The sequence below is a fragment of the Sceloporus undulatus genome, chromosome 3 (assembly GCF_019175285.1).
Source record: "Sceloporus undulatus isolate JIND9_A2432 ecotype Alabama chromosome 3, SceUnd_v1.1, whole genome shotgun sequence".
In the NCBI taxonomy this organism is placed as follows: domain Eukaryota; kingdom Metazoa; phylum Chordata; class Lepidosauria; order Squamata; family Phrynosomatidae; genus Sceloporus; species Sceloporus undulatus.
The window spans coordinates 201,507,139-201,528,647 of NC_056524.1; positions in this window are offsets into that span (position 1 = coordinate 201,507,139).

Here is a 21,509-nt window from a genome sequence, read left to right on the forward strand (position 1 = left end):
ATATTGAAAATATTTGAATCAATAAATGAGAAACACTGATGAGGAGAATCCCAGACAACGTTTGGAATGTATTCTACACAAAAAAACACACAAGTGTTATTTATACAGAAAAATAGCATTTTCTGGGCAGAAGATAACATTTTGGTGCAAAAAAAAGCAAATTTTGTGCAGAAAATCATTTTCTATGCTAAAAAGAATGCCTTTGTAAAATATAATAAACTGCTAACATTTTTTTTTAGAAAAACTGCAGATTTCAACACCTTTCTTGCAGTAAGAAGAAAATGATAAAATGTTTTATTCTTGCCTGCAAGGACAAAACTAAAAATATTTACATCCCTACAACAGAGTAGGCCCTGCATCAGCTTTCTCAAACCTTATGTCCTATAGGTATCTTGGATTACAGTTTGTATTACTTCCCAGCTAACATAGTCATACTGCTTGTGGTGATGGAAGTTGTAGTCCAAAATATCTTCAGGGCATAATATTCCCTCCATATCAGTCTTTAAACCCAGATTTGCTTATTCTTCTGATTTTTAGCAACAGGTCTACAAAATGTACAACACTCTCCTGTCCTACAAATTATCGTAATTATTCTACTGAATTTGTTACTGGAGCTTTCAAATGTAAATAGTTTTGACAGTTCCGTCTATATGTAGGAACCTCTTTATTTGTTATAAATATGTCATTCAGAATCTAGAGAGGTATAGCAATACAGGAAGGGCAAATGAGGGCTTTGCATGCACCCTCTACTGAGAATCCCTGATGCTTTGTATAGTTGCACTTCCCTACATCTGTATTTTACTAAATAAACAATAGGAATGAGGAAACTAAAAAGAAGAACCAATGAAAGCCCCACAGAACGGAAGAAAATGAAAGACCTTAAAGAGAGAATAAGCAAGGCTAGAGAAAACTTTTATGCTTATCTACTAAAAACTGAAAGTTTGGTTATGAACTCAGGGTCGTATTTCAGCTTTGAAGCCTCGTAACAACTCTCTGAGCAATAATGAATGCTCAATATGCTCCTCATACCCAACTCTGACTTTCTCACATCCCAGATGCAGTATTGTAACCATGACACCATCCTTGCTGTTGGTTTATATGCTAGGTATATTTACATTGTTTGTAAACCAAGAGATGAACAAGGAAACAGTGTGTATATTAATAGCTATGTAATACTGCACACCTAAAAACAAGAATTAAAGTAACTCCTATTTTAAATAAAATGTGCTTTCCAAAGCCCGAAAGCCCTGAAATTTCAGTGTCTGAAATATTACCTTTGGTCCCAGCATAAAGAAATTTAGTCACACTTAAGTTCCGTTGAAATCCCTGAAACAGATTAGTAGTTGCAACCAATTTAAGTCCTATTGATTCCAGTAGATTAGTTATGAATAAGGATGATTCTGTAGACTGGGGTCATGAAATCTACAGGTTGCTTAAACTAATCCTTGCACAATTAAACAACTCTCCCAAACCCAAATCCCATTAATTACAGCCTCAAAGTACTGACATTCCTATGAGTCAGTCCTTAATCTGGAAAAAGCAAAGACATCTGATACTTGTACGGTAAATTTCCATTTTATTTCCATAACCAGAACAACCAGGATAACTAGCTACTAGTGGAGGATTAACCTGGGCCAAACCCAATGTGCAATATATCCAAGAATCCATTTTGGATGCTAGAACTAGAAAATATAAATCAAGAAGGGTGTGCCTCTAAGATTACAAAGAGGCTGTTTTAAACATAAATGCAATCTATAAACCAATCTAAATCTTTGTTTGAAGTTGCCTTTTGAAGAAACTGCATTGTAACAGCAAGAGGGTTGTGTAATCTCAGGCCATATGGATTAAGGCAATGAAAATGAGTGAAGCGATATGCAGATTCATTTCCACAGCAGAACTCAACAGCAGGCCATATCTCAATGGCAGACCTTCCCAAATTCCACAGTGATTGAAGGGACTAGGGACTCTTCAAAGTCCGGTCTCATGTTCAGTTTCTCTATCTCTTTGTAACAATGGGACTTGAATAACTGGGCTAGAAAGACCCCTGACTGAGAACCCTTTCACATTACTCAGTGAATTACTCACTACGATTCCCCTTTAACTGTTAAGGCTGCATCTTGTAGAATCTTGGTATTTATAGTTTGGTGAGGCATGAGAACTCTCTGGTTGAGTTAAATGCTAGTAAAATCAGTGCAAAACTGCAAACATACTCCTGTGTTAACCTGCTTATTATGGTTACAGTTATTATTATGGTTAAAAAATCTTGGGAAAGAAACTTTAATTCTATAATTCACTTTTTTCAATTATGATCTTGCACTAGCTTATTTCACAGGAATACTTGATACACTTGGAAGGATATTATCAGTAAAGGTGACCCCCTCCCCTCTCCTCCCAAAAAACAGGGATGAAAATGTGGCACAGAAGGAACATCTTTCAGAGGTACAAAATCCAATCTGAAGTTAGATGATAATAGTGCTCAGAAAGTGAAGTTCCTTTGATTTTAGTAATGGAAATTAGAAGATTATCTAGAATAAGTTCAACATGTTCTTGTCTTGCTAATCAAGAAAGTGGATACTGTCCCCATAATAAAGCACTCAAAGCCTGCAAGCAAATATGACATCAACAGGCCCGGGAGATGTTGTCCAGAGATCCTGGAACCTAAAGGGTGTGGGAAAGCTTTTGTCAACATTCAGGATTGGCATCAATTAATATAGAGAAGAGCCATGTGTCATAAGCCAAATAAACATGACACTTACACTCTTCCAATCTGTTTGAAAAGATTCTCTAAGCTAGTCACATGCTCATTAGGAAACTACTAGTTCCTGACAGGCAAGAAAGGTAAAACTTCCTAAATGCAATCCTTCTTGAAGCAGGTTCACTACAAATAACATAACGTTTAGAGTGCTATGTTAGAGAATCATTTTATAAATAATAGCTACAAAATTATCCCCTCCACTCCTATATTTGCATAGGAATAAACATGAAACTCTTGTATGGATTGTAATTCATACAATAATACATAAAATGAAGAACATATGTAGAGCTGTATAAAGGCTGAGAGAGCTATAATTATAGGCACCCCTCCAGCACACGAATAGTATATACAGTACAGTAGGGCTCATGTACCTAAGTCCAAAAATAAGTTCTCTCTAGGCAATTTCTAGGTGCTATGGCATGCTTCCTGAAGAAGTTGACCATAGAGTCACACTGGAGGACCTGGAAATGCCTAAAGAAATGTTTTCTCTAGGAATCTTTATGTCCTCTAGTGAGACTCTATAGACAACGTCCTTCAAAAATCATTCATTTCAGTAGGGTTCACTATTACCCATGGTTTCATATTTCCATGGTAGGTCCAGGGGTGTATTCCCCCATGGTCACAGGGGTCATACTGTGTAGTTTGCAAGCATATGTCATGTTTGCTCCCATAACATAGTAACAATTGTGCCTGTGGAAAGTTGCCGTGAGACTGGATGGGGGCTGTGGCCTGCCTGATGAGTTGTAAAGGGATTCTCAGCCACCTTTCTCCTCCACCTCTTTCTTGATAGTCAGTGCTGCATCTTTCTTAGAGCACAGCATCCTGCTCTAAGGAAATCCCATCACAGGGGATAAGAGTGATGCAGTGAGCCAAAGCTTATTGCTTGGGCAAATAACCTGGCCTATCTCTTCCGGCTTCAATTCTGGATCCAGGATGCCCCCCGGATTTTATTATAGCTAAATCACTACCGATCTAGGCAGGATGCCACTGCCCAGATACATCCCAAGTCAAAGCCTCACTCAGCCAGTACTTTTTCAAAATCAGGGAGCTTCCAATTAAAAAAAATTGGCTGGCTCAGCGAGGCTTTGACCCCGGATGCATCCGGGAGGCGGCATCCCGCCTAGATCAGTGGTGATTTAGTTATGATAACATCCGGGGGCATCCTGGATCCAGAACTGAAGCCAGAAGAAGTAAGCCGTCTTATTTCTCAAGCGATAAGCTCTTTGATAAGATATCTTCAAGATTCAGGCTGGTTAGATTTCCTAACTGGAAGCAGCATATCCTGGATAAACTGAGTTGGCAAAACTGGCTACAGAGACAGGCTTTTGAAGAAATCATATTACAATATAACAAGCTTCTAGAGAAGATAGCTTTCCATACAGTGTTGACTGACAACCTGCAAGCAGAAAAGTATGATTTGACAGGTTGGCATTAGATCAGTCCAGGACATGATGGGGCAAAGAATTATGCTTATTTGCAAGAAATATTCCAGTTAAGAATTAAATAGCAAGAAGAGCTGACAGAGCTGCACAAGAAATATTCCAAGCTGGTTCAGTCTGACTTGTACAACAGGCCTGGGAGATGTACAATATAAAGGCGAAGAGGTAAATAATGCAAAGATTGCATAAAATTAGCAAAAGATATTTAAATTGATAGCAGAATGCCAAGATGTGCACAACAAGCTACAAGATGTTGGGCAATGCAATCAAACCTTTAAGAGTTAATATTCTCCTCTCCAGATTACTTCTCTGGATGGCAGAGAAGACTCAAGATGCTAATCAGCTCAGTGCAGAAAACAAGAAAGATTCAAGAAGACAAGCCAGACTTCAGAAAGAGTTAGCAGAAGCTGCAAAATAGTCACTCCTAGTTGAACAGGACAGTAATACTGAAGTGCTCACAGATGAAATCTGTGATCCAGCATAGGGTAATGCAGGTATTACAAGCACAGAGTTCTACAGTGCTAGCTCTTATTTATTAACAGTTTCAAATGATTTTGCCAGTAGGATCTAGGTTGTAACTGATCACTGATTATGCCACATGCTTACAGGACGTAGTGGAAAATTCCTATTGGACAATACAACACATTGTGTCTAGGAGTCATGATAGAACTACAGCAAGGGAGGCCCTTTAACATCTTCGGCCCCCCTCCAGCCCCGGACCAACTCAGCGTGGGCGCTGGCCCATAAAGCTTTGGGCGATACTAGAATATTATTTTGTTGCTAATTTTTAGTCTCCCCCCCCCCTTTTTAGGGTGTTAGATTGTAATCTTTTAATTGTAATTTCTTAATTGTAATCTTGTATCTTGCTATACTGTATATTGGCATTTGCTTCGTTAATTTTTTGAATGAGGGGTTGGAAATGGGGATTTCCTTTTGATAATTATTTATTTGAATGTAATCTTTTGTGTTATCCTTTGTTATTATTGAATTGTTATGAAATTATTACTATTATTATGATTTACTATGTATTGCTATGTTATATTGTTATATTGTTTTATTATTTTCATGTTTATTGTTATTGCTTTGTATTATCCCCATCGTTGTAAGCTGCCCGGATTCCCAGTGATTGGGCGGGATATAAATAAATCCTATTATTAATATTATTATTACATTTGTGCTACATTTGTCAACTTTCCATAAGCATATGGCTTGCCACCATAGGAACAGAAAGATGAATCCTATTGGTAATTTCAACTAGAATAGATACAACTAAAGCAGTGACACATTGAAATCAACTGTTGAATTGGCCAATTTATATAGTTAACCCATTGATTTAATAGATTTCATGCCAAAATGCAGGACTGGGTTTTTAGTATGTCTCAACATAGCTTTTCTCATGTTCTCATGAATAAATACCAAGATGCTTTTTGTCTTGTTCTTATCATTATTACCAAATAGTTGAAGACCTATTCAGTGCTTGGTTTCTTCACTCCCAATATCATCATCTCTCTCTCCCCACACACAGTTCTGTAAAACTCTACTTCCAAGGCATAGCAATCAAGCTAATGAAATTAGCTTGGATCTTGGAAAACAAATCACACCTCGCCATCTTCCATTAATGATAAATGAGTGGTCTTTTTTATTTATTATGGGGGGCAGCCCCTCCCCCAGCCAAACCAAGCAGGGCTCCCACCACCTCTGTTCCTCTCTTCCAGGGTGCCTGAAGCTCACTCAATTGAAGAAACTATGCTTATAGTAAGCAAGAAAGGCCTTCCTCAATCTCTTTTTGCCTAATAGGAACTGTGGCTCCATTCAGTCTGTTAATGTGGGGTGTCTGCTTTTGTGTGACCCTGAGTACTGGCCTACAATCTCTCTCAGAGTATGTTTGTTTCCCCCTCCCTGTTTTTACTCTTTCTCCCAGTCTCCCAGTATTCTTTGCATGCCTGTTTTTCTGCTGTTTCATCATTGCATCCCCATTTCAATCTATTACATTGTAACCTAGCCTGCATTGATTATTGTGCACTGAATATGATTGTTATGTGCCTTCATAGTGTTTCTGACTTTCGGTGCTGTGGTTTTCTTGGCCAGATTTATTCAGAAAAAGTTTGTCATTGCCTTCCTCTGAGGCTGAGGGAGTATGAATTGCCCAAGTGGGTTTCCATTGCTGAATGGGGATTCACACCCTGCCTCCGAAAGTCCAACACTCAAACAACTACACCATGTTGGCTCTTGCAGTGAATATTACTGACCGTCAAAGCTCTACAGGACCTAAGACCCTTATTATACGAGTCTCCTTGAATGCTGATACTACTACTGGGATTGGTGTGTGTGTGTGTGTGTGTGTGTGTGTGTGTGTGTGTGTCAAACTATATAAATATATATTTAACTCTGCATTTAAAAGCTCACTGACATGTTAAAAGACATCTGATTGTTCTAGCGTGAGCTTTTCCTATGTGTGTAATTTGCAAATTAGCTTGCCTTGCTTGTTCATTGGTTATCAGACAATAGACACAGGCTTCCTTTGCAAGTTTCCTTGTTCAGAAACAAGGCTTTGAAGCATCACATTACTGGAGGAAACACACACTATCATTTTCTAATTTTGAGTACAGTGTCCTTTGGATTTCTTCCTTGATTCAAGTGTGGCTAGAACACATTAGACTTTTCTGCTTTTCACAGTAACATCTTTTTTGGAATGCTCTTCCTCTTTTAGGATGACCATGTATCCTACTTTAGAGAGGATAGTCCTCACTTTTAAGGGCCTGGCCAGTCCCACTCTGCTCTAAAGCTCAAGAACCACAGGAAGCTGGGAGAACAATGGCCTTGCCAAGGTGGCACCTGCTGTTCCTCACATCAGTACAGGATACTAAATTTTTATTTTAGTTATGATAATAATGTCCAACTTTCCATTAATGCATAGAAATCAACACATTCAAATTTTAGGTAGAGCCATGTCTTCTATTGCCCTTTTGTGGTGCTTAAAAAACGGTTTAGCAATGTGTAAGTGATTTATAATTCATTGCTCTCACAGATGGCTTCTTTCTGGTCTTTGAGAAACAAAGAAATAACCTTTTATTTCTTTGGGCTTGGGTGGAAGTTACAGGTGGTGGGATTCAGAGCTTCATTGTTCTGTTATATTGGTTGGTTTGCAAGTGGTTTTAAACATTAGTTTAATCTGATTTTGTCTGGAATTTCAATTGTTGTGGTCTGTGTTAGAGACCTAGAATTGTACAGAAGGAAAACTTGGAAAAGTAATAACTTAATTTGGTTGCTGTGCTGTACTGATTCACATGCAGCTCCCTCACGGATGGCCTGTGCACTCTACAACTTCAAAGGCATTGTCAATACCTCATAGTCATAGTGCAAAAGATTTATGGAGGAGGAAGGATCATATTTACATAATCCTCCTGGGAATCTTCCAGTTTTGTGGATGACTTCACAGACTGTGAACTCCCAGAGACTAAAACTGAGTGCACAGGTTGGCTGAGGAGCTGTGAGAAATTAGAGCTCTTGTGTAACCAACATGTTACCTTTGGAAACTACTTAATGCTCATTTAACTAAACATTTTCTTTGGAGGTTTTTAAACAGACGCTTGGAGAGTGGTGTGGTTTGACAGCTACTAAAATGACACCAAGAGCATTTCCTCATGCAGACCATGGAGAAATTCTTAAAGCTATAAATAACCCTGTGGAAGGCACGGGTTGGAGATAGGAATCCAGCTTAGCTGGGAGTTATGGTGCAGGGTAGAGGTTGAAGAAGGTCACTTTTCAAAGTTGACAACAAGACAGTGTTGTTGTTGTTTTTTAAGGTAGGAACTGCTAGAGTCACACACAAAAAAATGTCATTGAGCTCTGTGCATTTAGTAGCTTTGAGAATGAACATTCTGTTAGATGTTCTTTGGTTAGATGGAAGATGTATCATCCTCTGTTACATTATTCATTCAGGGTCAAATTATCTGCTGATTTCACAGAACACAAATTGCTTGAGGCCAGTGTCTACCTTTACCAATCTCTACATTTCCCCAATTGAGACTTGACCCTTCATCTTTGTTTCCTTGCAATTGCTAAGCACTGCAAAGGTGGGAAGTCAATGACGTTGAATGACTTGGAAGAGCCCCTGGGAAATGCAACTACAATTTATTAAATTTGCACTGTCCTGAAATGATACTTGAGTGGAGACACTGATGAACGTTCTCCAAATGCTTTGCCTAGTGGAATGTCAGCATTGTATATTTCTAGGCTCCAAATCTCTGGTCTCCTGGAATTTGTGTCATTATGGTCATAATAGAGCTATAAAGCAAACAAAAGTCTTAATCTCTCTGTTTGGAGAAAGCTGTAAGTTAAGGAAAGAGGGGGGAGACATTGGGTTGGCTCCAGGTTTAGTCATACATAGAGCATATCCAAGGAAATCCATGAGACTTCTTACTGCCAAGGATTTCAGTGGTCTACTCTAAATAGGACTATCTACATTTAACCCGCTGTTGCTAAATTTGTAGTCCAGGGATGGGAAAGTTGTTGCAGTGCACCTCCTAGCATTCCTCACCATTGGTGATTATAGCTGCTGGGACTCACAATTAAATAACATCTGGAAGGTTGCATAATTTTGACTCTTGTCTTAGACAGTAGGCATTGTTCTCCACTGTCAATCTCCCCCCCCCCCCAAAATAGTTAGATATCATATTAACATTCAGGAAAAGACAGAATGTAAATCATGTCCAGCTTGTAGGTCTCTTGGTGATTTTCAGTAGCTCAGCAAGAGTTTCTAACTCCCAGTAGGTTAACAATTCCAAGTAAAATAAGAGGAAAACTATGCTGTGGTTGGGACTTCTGCCCTAACTTTGATGTTAATCACCTGTGAAACATAAACACAAATTTGTGTAAAATATAATGTTGACTTTGATTAGGTCATTGTGTAGCAACTTTGAGAATTTTGTGTTAAGCACCCTGGTCATGTATAACGCATATGAGTAAAAAAATTGTACACTATTTATACTGTAGAATGTATCAAATTAAAAGTCACTAATTTCAACTAATGGATTACTTGCAATTAATTCCTCTCTCAATAACAAATGTATTTCATGATGTACATATTTAATTATAATTCTGACAGTTGTGAGAGATTGTAACAGTTATGAGAGATACTAGAGCCAGCCTGGCTTGGGTGTTGGACTAGGACTCTGGGGACCAGGGTTCGAATCCCTGCTCAGCCCCAGAGGAAGGCAAAGGCAAACCTCTTCTGATGAAATCTTGCCAAGAAAACCTTATGATAGGTTCACCTTAGGGTTACCATAATTTAGAATCAATTTGATGGAACACAACAACAAATTAGATATAACTTCCTTCTGTTTGTGGTGTAATTAATAGGTACTTTTATAGTTATGGGATGTGATTTCACCAATTGGTGATTTGCAACTATGTGGCCAGAATTTTACATCACCTATTTAGTTATATATATATATATATTGACCACTTAGTTATTTATGCCCAAGAGTGAGGGTGTGACAAGGAATTGCAAGAGAGGTCCTGATTCTGACTGTCACAGTCTCACTCACTGGTGGGTGGTGTTGGAAATGTCATCCATCCAGGGCCCAACTCTCAGCAGAACTTACTTCTTTCTCTTGGTAAGGCCGATGCCTAGCAAAGTAGGTTGGACAGCAGTTAGAATTGTGGCAAAAGTGCTTATAATCTTGACTGTGCAGGGATTGTGAATATGGAGAAGTTACGGATGTGCAACTCTAGGTTGGACCATCTATGGTCCAAAACACACTGCAGAAATAATCAAGTTTGAGACTGCTTTTACTGTCTTGGCTCAATGCTAGGGAATTCTGGGAACTGTAGTTTTGTGAGACATTTAGCCTTATCTGTCAGAGAGTTCTGATACCGCAATAAACTACAATTCCCAGGACCCTCTAGAATTGAGCCAGGGCATTTAAAGTAGTCTCAAACTAGATTATGTTTTGGACCTATAGCCCTGATACTGGACCTATAGCCAGTCAATGTTACTAACTACTGGGATTGCTTGGAAATTATTATTAATGATAATTAATTACAGTGGGCCCTTGGTATCCACTGGGGTTTAGTTCCAGGACCCCACCACCACCACCCTTGGATAGCAAAATCCATGGATGCTCAAGTCTAATTATATACAATGGGGCAGTAAAATGGTATCCTTTATATAAAATGTTAAAATCAAGGTTTGCTTTCTGGATTCTTTTGGCAGGAGTATATTTTCAAGCAGTGGATAATTGAATCAGTGGATGCAGAATCTATGGATATAGAAGGCTGACCGTATTTTTCAAAAGCATCTTTCTCAGCTCTGGAGTGCATGGCTCACCTAGCACCAATTGGTGAAATTTGTGGAACATCTGGTCTTCCATATCCACAGATCCTGCATCCATGGATTCAATCATCCTCAACTATATATATATATATATATATATATATATATATATATATATATATCTCCAAATAACGACACTTGAGCATGGACTTTTGTATCATGGAACCAAATTGCAGCAGATACCAAGGGCCCACTATATTAATTAAAACAAAACAACAACAACAACCAAGTAAATCCCACAAACTGGAATAGTGGTGAGGCTCTCTATTACCAATTATGAGGGAGATTTTTTTCCCCGCTCCTCCTCCTGGCACTGGAGTCCCCTCTGTACAAATGAGTGCTATTTTACTTAACGTAGTCTATCCTATGAACTTATCTTGAGGTATTCAGGCCTTATTTACCTAGAAGGGCTTAACATCTGCAAACACTATGTTTATAGAATGACTGTACAGCAGAACAAGGTTTGTGTCAGGGGAAAAAGGCAATCAAAAATGACTTATTTGACAGATTAGGCTAATCAGGGATTGGGTTTGAAGTAGTAACTTCTGTACAGACAAGCAAGCAATGGAGGTGGTTTTGCTTAAAGCCTTAACAGACTAAATGGTGCAACTGATTATTGAAAGAGATAAAAGAATAGAGAAGAGACTATTCTGCTGGGTGAGGACACAGTAAAAGAGGCTACTGTGGAGATTGCAAGTGACACTGAAGACTCTCAAGGGTTCCTTAAGCAACATCAGATCAGAAAACTTTAAAGGTATCACTGGTCAAACAAGACGACCTTGGATTTGAGATGACATCTTTCTTAGAGGTAAATGTAGAAAAAAAAGTGTGCTCCACTTTTCAAAATATGGTTACTTTACCCTCACCCCCCATGATTTGAAACCAGAATTTGGAGCTGGGGACTAAAAATCATTCTGCTCACAAGAAGACTCACTTAATCAGGTGATCTTCTTCCTACTCCACCACACTCTTAATGATCAAAATAATTAAAAGTTATAATTACATCACAAAAAGTTGCTGTATAAAGTAAAGAAGTTATAATTTTCTTATACCAAGTAGTTGGTTGTAACTAGTGGGTGCCAGGTTTTGGGGCCATGTTTATTTACAGAAGAGCTAAATATACTAAATTACATGGCATGGAATATCAAAATCATGCTGAACAAAGAAGGTACACAATCTGAGTGAGTGAAAGCCCCTCCAAATAATGCTGTCTTTCCTTTCACAGTGTAGCTGTAGAAGGCTTTAAAAATAGCTCTTTGACTTCTTGCTTTCTTCTAGGCTCTTTACAGTTTATCTGAACTTGTAAACTCACATGCCAAACCTCATTTATCTCCTTTGATAAGTACAGGAATAAAAGATGTGCGATACATGATAGAGTATTTTCCAATCTTTTTGTCAACTGACTTGTGATTTATAGAAGAATATGTTTGTATGAAAGCAGAACAAAAAGTCCCAAATATTACTGCAGTTGAAATTTTGAGGGGGGATGATAAATTATTTTATTTCCAACAGCAATTACACACCATTCCTAAATATATTAAGAAGTAACTAAGGATGAGATCAAGATGGATGGAAGGGTGAGGCTACAATGGCAACAACTGACTTACAGATGACCCAGCTGCCACAGACAAAAAGCACAAACATATTTGCTTTAATGACATCACCTGAAACAGTCATGTTTTTTTTTTGTTCTATAATTTATACATCATTTTATCTGTGTGCTATTAAGCTGAAAGGTCCTGGTGTGCCCAAGATGATTAATGGAAGTATAAAAGTCTGAAGTTATGAAACCAATTCCTCTGCACATCTACACGAAATATTTCATTCACTGCCCTCCACTTCTGTCCAAGCTTTTATCCATATTACTGCCTGTTCATGAGGGGTGTGTGATTGTAAGTAATCCCATGACTTTTCTTTTTTGTTTGAAACATCTCCCATTTTCTGGCACTATGCTTTATCACTAGGCATAATTTTAGATAATACATATTTTTGCAGTACTGAAATTAGAAATTTACTTTGCAGCAAAATATGAAAGATGAAATTCTTATAGACTGAAGATGAATACTGTAATTTAAGGATCTATCACACATATCAATTTATACCTACCATATCTATCTATAGATTTTCCCCCCTGATTTTCCTGAGACTTGGATGTGGAATGTGCAGGGAATGTGTTTGGATATGGATTTACAATGCAATCTTCACTCCCATGCCTCTTTGTTGGCATAAATGCCCTTCTATCAGCAGAACTCCTCTCTGCTGTTGATCACAGATCTGATGACAGAGGAATCTACTGGCAGAACTGCTCTGCTGGCTTAGATCCACTGGTGGAAGAGCCAAAAAAGGGGAGTTAGAGAAATGACAGGATGAGAGAGAGGTCAGCCAAATCTCCTCCAGGCCAGACACAGCTACAATGCCATCACTGTTAGGCCAGAATTAGAATAATCCCAAATAATTTCCAGCATCCCTAGAATGGGAGAAGTTTGGACTCAGTACAGTTTCGGCTAGTCTAGTTGCCAGTTCAGATGGCTCTTGGTCATCCTGCAAGTTAGGCATATGCTTTTCCTCAGACTATGCCATTTAAAAGACTTCAAGACTTCAGTTAATTATGACTAACTTTAAAATTTCTAATAATAATACTTATAATACATACATAGAAAGTATACTTTTCTTACTTTTTGTTGAAGTTCACAGTCTGAAGTCAGTGCAACTGAATAAACATCCTTTGGGAGTAAGGATATTTGTTACCTGTTGATCAATGTTTGTACTTTTTGGTTATTAATTCCTTCTCATTTCCAATTATCATTACTCACTGGAGTACATCTATGATAATCTGCCAATTCTATGCACTTGAAGAAATGGTTTGTAGTCCAGGAACAGGGCTTTCCTCCAACCACCTCAAGTAGTAGAATGGTGGGACTGGTGAAATCTGGTGCTCAGTATAACCCACACTGAAAAGGGCCTGCTGCTGCTGTTATAAAGATATAACCAGGAAGAGAAAAGAGTACAGTGCCCATTAAAAGCCCCTTTTGTTCCCCAAAGCTATCTGAATAATAATACTTAAAAAACTGCCTGCTGGTGAAAGGAAAGCAGAGAAAGGGACAGCCTTGTTCCCTCTGGAAAGGAATCTCATTGCCTGGGATCATCCATATTTGCTCCTGAAACAGCCTCATTCTCAGTGCTAATGCAACATTTTGATAATGCACAAGATAGTGTGAGTTGTAAAGCTCCTTTTGAAGTAAATGGAGAACCCATAATGACCTCCCTTACTCCTTCTGCTGCTTTGTAGGATAGAAGGGGGGATTCTAACTAGTCCCATAGCCGACAGCCCACCACAAGCTGGAGTGCTGTGCAATGGTTTTCTTAGCAAAGTAGTTAATCTAGCCCTGCAGGTTAGTTTGTGGTTCTTCCCTTCTCATACAGTATATGAATAGGAATACACATGCACACACACATCTGTAAACATGTATACGCACACACAATATCAGGTGTTTCTTCTTTTGCTTTTAATGCACGAGCACTAGGTTGCAACACTGGCTTCTTTTGCTGCCTGTCTTCTAATTTTCTCTTTTCCCAGCTGTGTGCCAGTGCAGCTGAATGGCATGAAGATATTAAGAAAGGATAGCAACAGTTCCCAGTCAGAGGAATGGCTAAACAGTTATTTTGCTTTTCTATGTCATAAGTTTACCTGCTACAGTGTGGATGCTTGAAAGAGGCAATGTTTATAGAAGTGTGCAGTGTTCTGGGTATATATGTCTGGGAACTTGCAGAATCAAATCCAAACTCCTACCCATTTTCTCACTAGCTCATCATTTTGTGTTGTGTCCAAAAATAGTACTTCTGGAAAAAAACCTCTGATGTAACAAGTTGCATTAAAAACCTACCAGATCTTAGAAAGATACTTTTAAAAGTAATTAGTTACAGTCATAGTTCCAGGCTCTCCAAAGTAGTTAGTTACCATTAACTTATTTAATTTATGTCCAGCCTTTCTCCCAATATGGCACCCAAGGCAGCACACAGTATAAATTCAATACACTTTCCTGTTCAATATATTTTTATATAGTAGTGGGTGAGAGACAGAATGTCCATAAGAACACAAAACTCTGGGGGTGTGGAGATGGTGACAAGCTCAGTTTTAATGAACTTGTTTTAAGAAAGCACCTAAAATAACTATTTTAGAAGTAACTAAAGTAACTATTTTAGTTACTTTAAAACATCTGAGTGTTCTTAAACTGGTATCCTTAAGCTAGCAGTACAAAACACAGAAAGTTATTGCTCATATTTCAGTCTTGTATACAGTTGGCCCTCCATTTTCACAGGAATCCAGTCCAGCCTCAACCCCCTCAAAAATAAAACCCACCAATATCTATGTCTCTCATAAGCGAGGGACGTGGATCCCAAGTCCGTGCAAATGGAGGGCGACTGTAATGCAATGGAATGGGTATGTATTAATGCATATTAATGTGAATTATATACGTTATATATTATACGTATCTACACATTATCTGCATATATAATGTAATGTGGTTATAATTTTGTTACTAAAAAAGAAAATAATTGTTTATGTCTGACCCTTGAAAGCTACTACATCATTTAAAGTTTTATGTTGGATTAAGGCCTTAGAAGGTGGAGTGCGTTATGGGTGGGTATTCACAAATGCCAAGAAACATTTTTAAATTGCAGTCATTTGCACACTTGTGGGCTTTCAAGTAACCTGTTGATTTATGGCATCCCCATGAATTTCATAGGGTTTTCTTAGGCAAGGTATACCCAAAGGTGGTTTTGCCAGTTACGTAGCTGCACATGAAGTCCACTAAACTGAAGGAATCTTTCTTCTGACTAGAAATTTTTCTGTGTGTCAAAATGCCAGATTAAAAGAACATTTCAGTAACTAGTACAGTGGTCCCTTGTCTTACGTGGGGGATCTGTTCTGGACCCCCTCCCCCGCGTAAGCCCAAAAATGTGTAAGCTCGAGTCCCATTTGATTGAATGGAGCTCGTGCTAGCATCGTGGGAGAGTGTAGGTGCCACAGGCGCATGCGCCATTCAGTCTCCTGTCTCACGGCTTCCACATAGATGGAAGCCACGTATGGGGCGCCCACCTATAGTGTGGGCGCACTGTAACATAACACTCTAAAGAGATTATGTTAATTAAATCTCATGGGATTTGGTTCTAGAAGCATCATGAGATCAAATCAGGTGGCACACATTTTCCTCACTATTTCCTTTTTATCGTGGTGGCTATGACAAAAATGGTGTATCTTGCCACAACTTGCAGAAGAGTGTTTTTGTTCTTGTCCTAATAACTAACAGACCAAAAATGTACAGCAGCAATTATTATATTTATATTGATGCTAAGCAACAATAATTATTTTGCACAAAGAAAGCACCATATATATATATATATTTAAAAATACAGTGGTATCCTCTGCCTTTATTCAGTGATTTCAATTAACGCCTTCGGTGTTTTTGTTTTTTTTAAAAAATGGAAGCTATTAAATGAACAATTAAAGACATAACTAAAATATGTCTGTACGTCACATATATTCATCTCACAAATACCATCTGCTGTCCCTCTTGGTTACCTCCATGCATCGTATCCAGTAAATTCCTTTTTCTTTCATCTCTTTACAAAGCAATTTTAAAAACAACAAAAGCAGCAGCAGCAGCAGTTGGCGTCACATTGCCATGTAATTATGGTTCTTCATCATTAAAAGACAATAGGGTAGTGCAAAATCAGTTCTGCTTATTAGCTCTTGGACCTTCAGGAAAAGCAATTCAGCAACAATGAATTCATCTGTTTGGGATACGTGTCTTGTCACACTACATTGTTATAGCACTATTATTCCACTTTCATTGTTATGGTTGCCTTCTATGGAATTCTGGGATTTGCAGTTTAGGGAGGGGAATTAAGAGCCCTCAGCCAGAGAGCTCTTAGGCCTCACTAAACTACAAATCTCAAAATTCCACAGGAGGCAACCACAGTAGTTCAAGTGGAATAATAGCATTATAACAGTGTAGTGTGACAAGACATGTATCCCAAACAAATGAATTTATCATTGCTGAATTGCTTTTCCTGCAGGTCTTTTAAAGATGAAGCACCATAATTACATGGTTCTTAATCCTAAGGATGAATCTGAGTGATAAAGTGCCAAAGTCATAGGCAGCTGAAACCATTATTATTATGATTATTATCATTAACCTTTGGATGATGCTGTATTTCCTATGTTTCTAATTCCCTTAATTTTGCACACACAATTGGACGGATCATGGAGACATCCACACCTCATTCATATAATGCATACAGAGAGTTCCATGTGCACGTGAGCTATCCCTACACTTCAACCACACATCATATCACATTCATTGTTGTTGATGTCCACAGCATTAATGTGTTTGCATTAGTCACATGTTCAGATAGTGTAGGAAACACATTTCATGCATGTTCTGTGAAAAGTGGCTAGTGTTTCCTCACATGATAGACAACCAGGAGCCAAAGCAGATGTCCTGGAAGGAGCAATTCCCAGCTGCTCCAGCTGTGATTGCTCCAGGACTACGGTGACCACATAGCCCACTTCCAAAGTGGGCCACCACCATGGTTTCAAATTGACTGCCATCAGGAGCAGATTAAATCTGCTTCTTTTGCCAGCGACTTTGGGCCTCAGAGGTGGTTTCTGGACACTTCGGATATGTGTATTATCTAAACACTACATCCCCCAAGTGCCCAGAAGCCATTTTATTGGACCACTCTGTTTTGGGCCCATGACTGAGATATGATTGCAGTGCACATCAACAAAGGGGTGTGTATGGTGTGTGTAACCAGAGTGAGCAGATGTCCTTCTTTTCCAGGAAATTTCCTACCTATCCAGGAGGAATTTTGAAATGTTGTTCATTTTGAACATGACTAAGAAGCATGATTTTATATTTATATTAGTGTTTTTAGCTTTTATTTTGTACTGTCCTTCATTTTTCTTGAATCCCTACATTTTGTAGTGCATCCTCCTCCTTTGCAGTCAGGACATTTGGTCATCCTACGTGTAGCTCCATAGTTCCTTCTCATTTTATCACCCCAATATGTGGCAGCATTGTATGTGTTTCCCAGGCTACTCCAGTTTGGAGTCTGTTTGTCCTGCCATGGGTTTGAAGTGCACATCTTTTTGACAGCAGTCATTACAGAGTAGAATTAGCACCTGAGTTTATCCCACTTTCATTAGTAGGAACAAGAAACAGACAGTTATGTCTTGATATAGTGTAGGGCTGGGCAAAATGTGGCCTATGGGCCATTTTGTGGCCTCCCCAGGGATAAAGAAAATACCCTCAAATCCTCATAAACATCCTCAAGGGAACATGACTGGCCATTTTTTAATTTTATTTTATTTTTATTTTTTTTTGCACGGATGAGGCCTTTTTGAAAACAGGGAACAGAACCAAGTTACTTCTTGTTGTAAAAAGGGGTCTGTCCTGAACCTAAAACAGCCCAGGAAGCCTGAAGATATGGTGAAAATGGTCCCACATGGACTCATTTTTGGACTCTGACATGTTTTCATGATAATACCACAATTCCTTCATATTGTTTCATGGTAATGCCAACCTTAGAAAAGAAGAAAAACTATGGAACTGTGCAGTTAATTTAATCCCCCCCCCTTTTGCTTCCATTCCATCATTGAATGGATCAACAGTTAGAAGAATCCAAGGAAATCACATGCACAATGACAATATCTTGGCTTGAATGCATTACAGAATGTCTCTTCAGTCTGAGATTTTATACTTCTGGGATGCAATGGCTAATTGACACATGAAGAATCTTCCATAGGAACAAATATCAACCCAAGCCCATATGTCTTGGCACATTGCTCTCACAGCACTCCATCATTTAAGAGTGTTTCCATATGGAGGGTGCATCATTCTAATAATTAGAAGGCAATGTGCTACTGTTCCATCTTTTTCTTCTTAACAGATTCTTCATGGTGAGGAACAATATGGGGAAAGAGTTGGAAAAATAAATGAGGATTATGAATAGAGATTGGTGTCACTGGCTACAATCCCGTATGATTCGGCATAGCTGAAGGGGATGGAATAGGATTTTGACTCTTTCCTATGACTCCTGAAGCATTCTCCCATGATCACTGGGTTGGGACATTTGTTCACCTTATACACATTGTGTCTTCCTTATCCAAAATACTTGGGAACAGAAATATTTTGGATTTCAGATTTTTTCAGATTTTGGAATGTTTTCATATACATAATGAGGCATCTTGGATATGGAACCCATGTATACACATGAAATTAATTTGTTTTGTATACACCTTATACACATAACCTGAAAGCAATTTCATACATAATATTTTAAATGAAATAAGGTTTGTGTACACTGAACCATCAGAAAGGAAATGTGTCACTATCTCAGCCACCCATTTGGAGAATTTTGGAATATTTTGGATTTTGGAATTCTAGTTAAGGCATACTCAGCCTACTAGACTGAGACATATACCATCCCTGATTTACTGAAGCACCCCTTCCCTCCACAATCATTCTCAGAAGCATCTGGCTACAGACCCATAACAAGACATGAAATGATTACAGCAGTGCTGAGAACTCTGGTGGATAGTGGTGGAGCTCAGCACTGATGTTCTCCTTTGAGGTCTTGAGATGGGGAGACACTCCTGCAATCCTGCCTGCTCCCCAGAAGTAAGGAATTGCCATGCCCCAGGGTTGGGTGGGAAATTCAGAGGTTGTTCAGTAAGTGGGGGTGCTGTGGAGGGAGGGAGGGAGTACCAACCAATGTTCCCAAAAGGACATTCACAGACATAAAGAAAAATTACACATGCATATATAGCCCTAACAGTATGTTAGTCATTTTGTGAATCCCGCACAAAAGTCAGTGAAATAACATAGGGGAATGGCATAACAAAGTAATATTCTGAAATTACAGTTCTGAAATACATTAAAATGTTTTTCTCTTCTTCTGAACACTTCTTTCTGGGATCTATTGTCACTGGCGCTTCTCTTCTGGGTATCAGTGAGTCAGTGAAGAATTTATTACAGTCCACAAACCAGATAAGCAAACCAAATAAGAAGTAGCTGGGTCTAACCAAAATATAGGAGATTACCGCACTGCGTTCTGAGAACGTTCTCAGAACGTGATGAGAACGGAACACATTTAAGAATACCGCACGTATGTGTTCCAATCGGGTTCTGAGAACGTTCTAAATGTGTTCTACATGTGTTCCAGGAGGGTACGGATTGAATGTGTTCCCAGAGAGCTGTAACGTGATGAGAACATTCAAACAGAGGTCTGTGCGGTATTCTTATCCGTTCTCAAATCTGTTCTCTCATTCCTCCGTCTCCTGATTGGCTGAAAGAATGACAGGCAGGGAGGCAGGCAGGCAGGCAGGCGAGTGACTGCAGTGAGGGAAGGGGTGTGTGTGTGAGAGAGAGAGGGGGGGAAGAAGGAGGGGGGGAAGGAAGGAAAAAGGGAGGAAAGGTGGGACAAGGAAGAGAAGAGGAAAGCAGGGAAAGAGAGATAAAGAGAGAGGGAAAGAGGAGACCAGAGCAGAGAGCAAGAGGGAGAGGGTCTGGCTGCTTCTTTGGGGGCCTCTAGTGTCATGTCCAGTGGGGCTCCTGTGCTGTCACAATGCAGGAGGCAGGGATGCCCAGGACCTTCTCCTTCTTCCCTCCAGGAGGGAATCCACAAAAGCTCTTCTGTTTGGAGCACCACACAAAAGCAAGCAAACAACTCCCAGAATTCCATAGCAAAGAGCCAGACAAGAGTTAAAGCGGGGAGGGAAGCTCACAACCTGAAGGCACACATTACATGCACACACACAGGAGCAAAAGGGTGTCAAGCTGCCAAAAAGGGGAAATGGGATGAAAGCAGAGGACTCTTCTTTTCTAACTGGTTTAAAGAGCTGCAATGGCTGCCGGGGCTCTGCCCTTGGTCCAGTCCCCTCCCTTTCCCTCCGCTTGAAGGGACCTCTGTGGAGCTCCCTTAAAGCCCAGGCTGCCAAGGAGGGGACTCTGCCCTTGGCCCATCAAGTTACATAGGTTTTATCCTATTTTCTTCAAACATATGCCAGCATATGAAGCCCCAATGTTTTATAGGGGCTTGCCTTCCTTCCCTCCCAAGAGAATCCTCGGACTCCCTTCGGAGGGAAGACAAGCGGGGGGGGGGGGGCGCTTGCCTTCCTTCCCTCCCAAGGGAATCTTCAGAGGGAAGACTTCTCAGTGGGGCTGAGAAGCACACTCCCAGCCAGAGTCCCTAGGCTAACTGAAATCCCCCACCTCCCTTCCCCATAGAAATCAATCCAAAAACTGAGTTTAAAAGGAGCAGAGGCGAGCCCTTTGGGTCTGCATCTGGGAGAGATTTTAAACTCCATTTTTGGATTGATTCCTATGGGGAAAGAGGGGAGAGAGAGAGATGGCAGGACATCCCCATAGCCAAGCAACCTTTGCCTCCCCAGATGAAGACCCATAGGGCTCTCTGCTCCTTTTAAACTCCGTTTTTGGATTGATTCCTATGGGGAAGGGAGGTGAGGGATTTCAGTAAGCCGAGGGACTCAGGAGAGGCGAGCTCCATGCCCCAAGCCTACCTTTTCCCTCTTTCCTGGGAGCAGTGCCTCTCCCAAGCCATCCAACCACTGAGTGGCAACGTCATCAGTACACAGCCCACAAAACGTAATACAGCAAACCGTTCTGAGAATGGTTTCAAGAAAAAGGAAGCGCTGTGCGGTAAAATGCGTTCCACTCACGTTCTGATCACGTTCCAGTTTACTCAATGTGGTAATATCCGTTCCAGGAACGTTCTCATCACGTTACGTGCAGAACGTTCTGAGAACGATATGCGGTAATCTCCATAGTAAAATGCCAATCTTGGGATTTAATGCAATCCTTTTTACTGCTACAGGAGAAAAGGGTTGCATTACTAAAGCTTTGGTATATGTTCTTTTTTTAACATGTTGATTCCCCGCTACAGAGTCTTC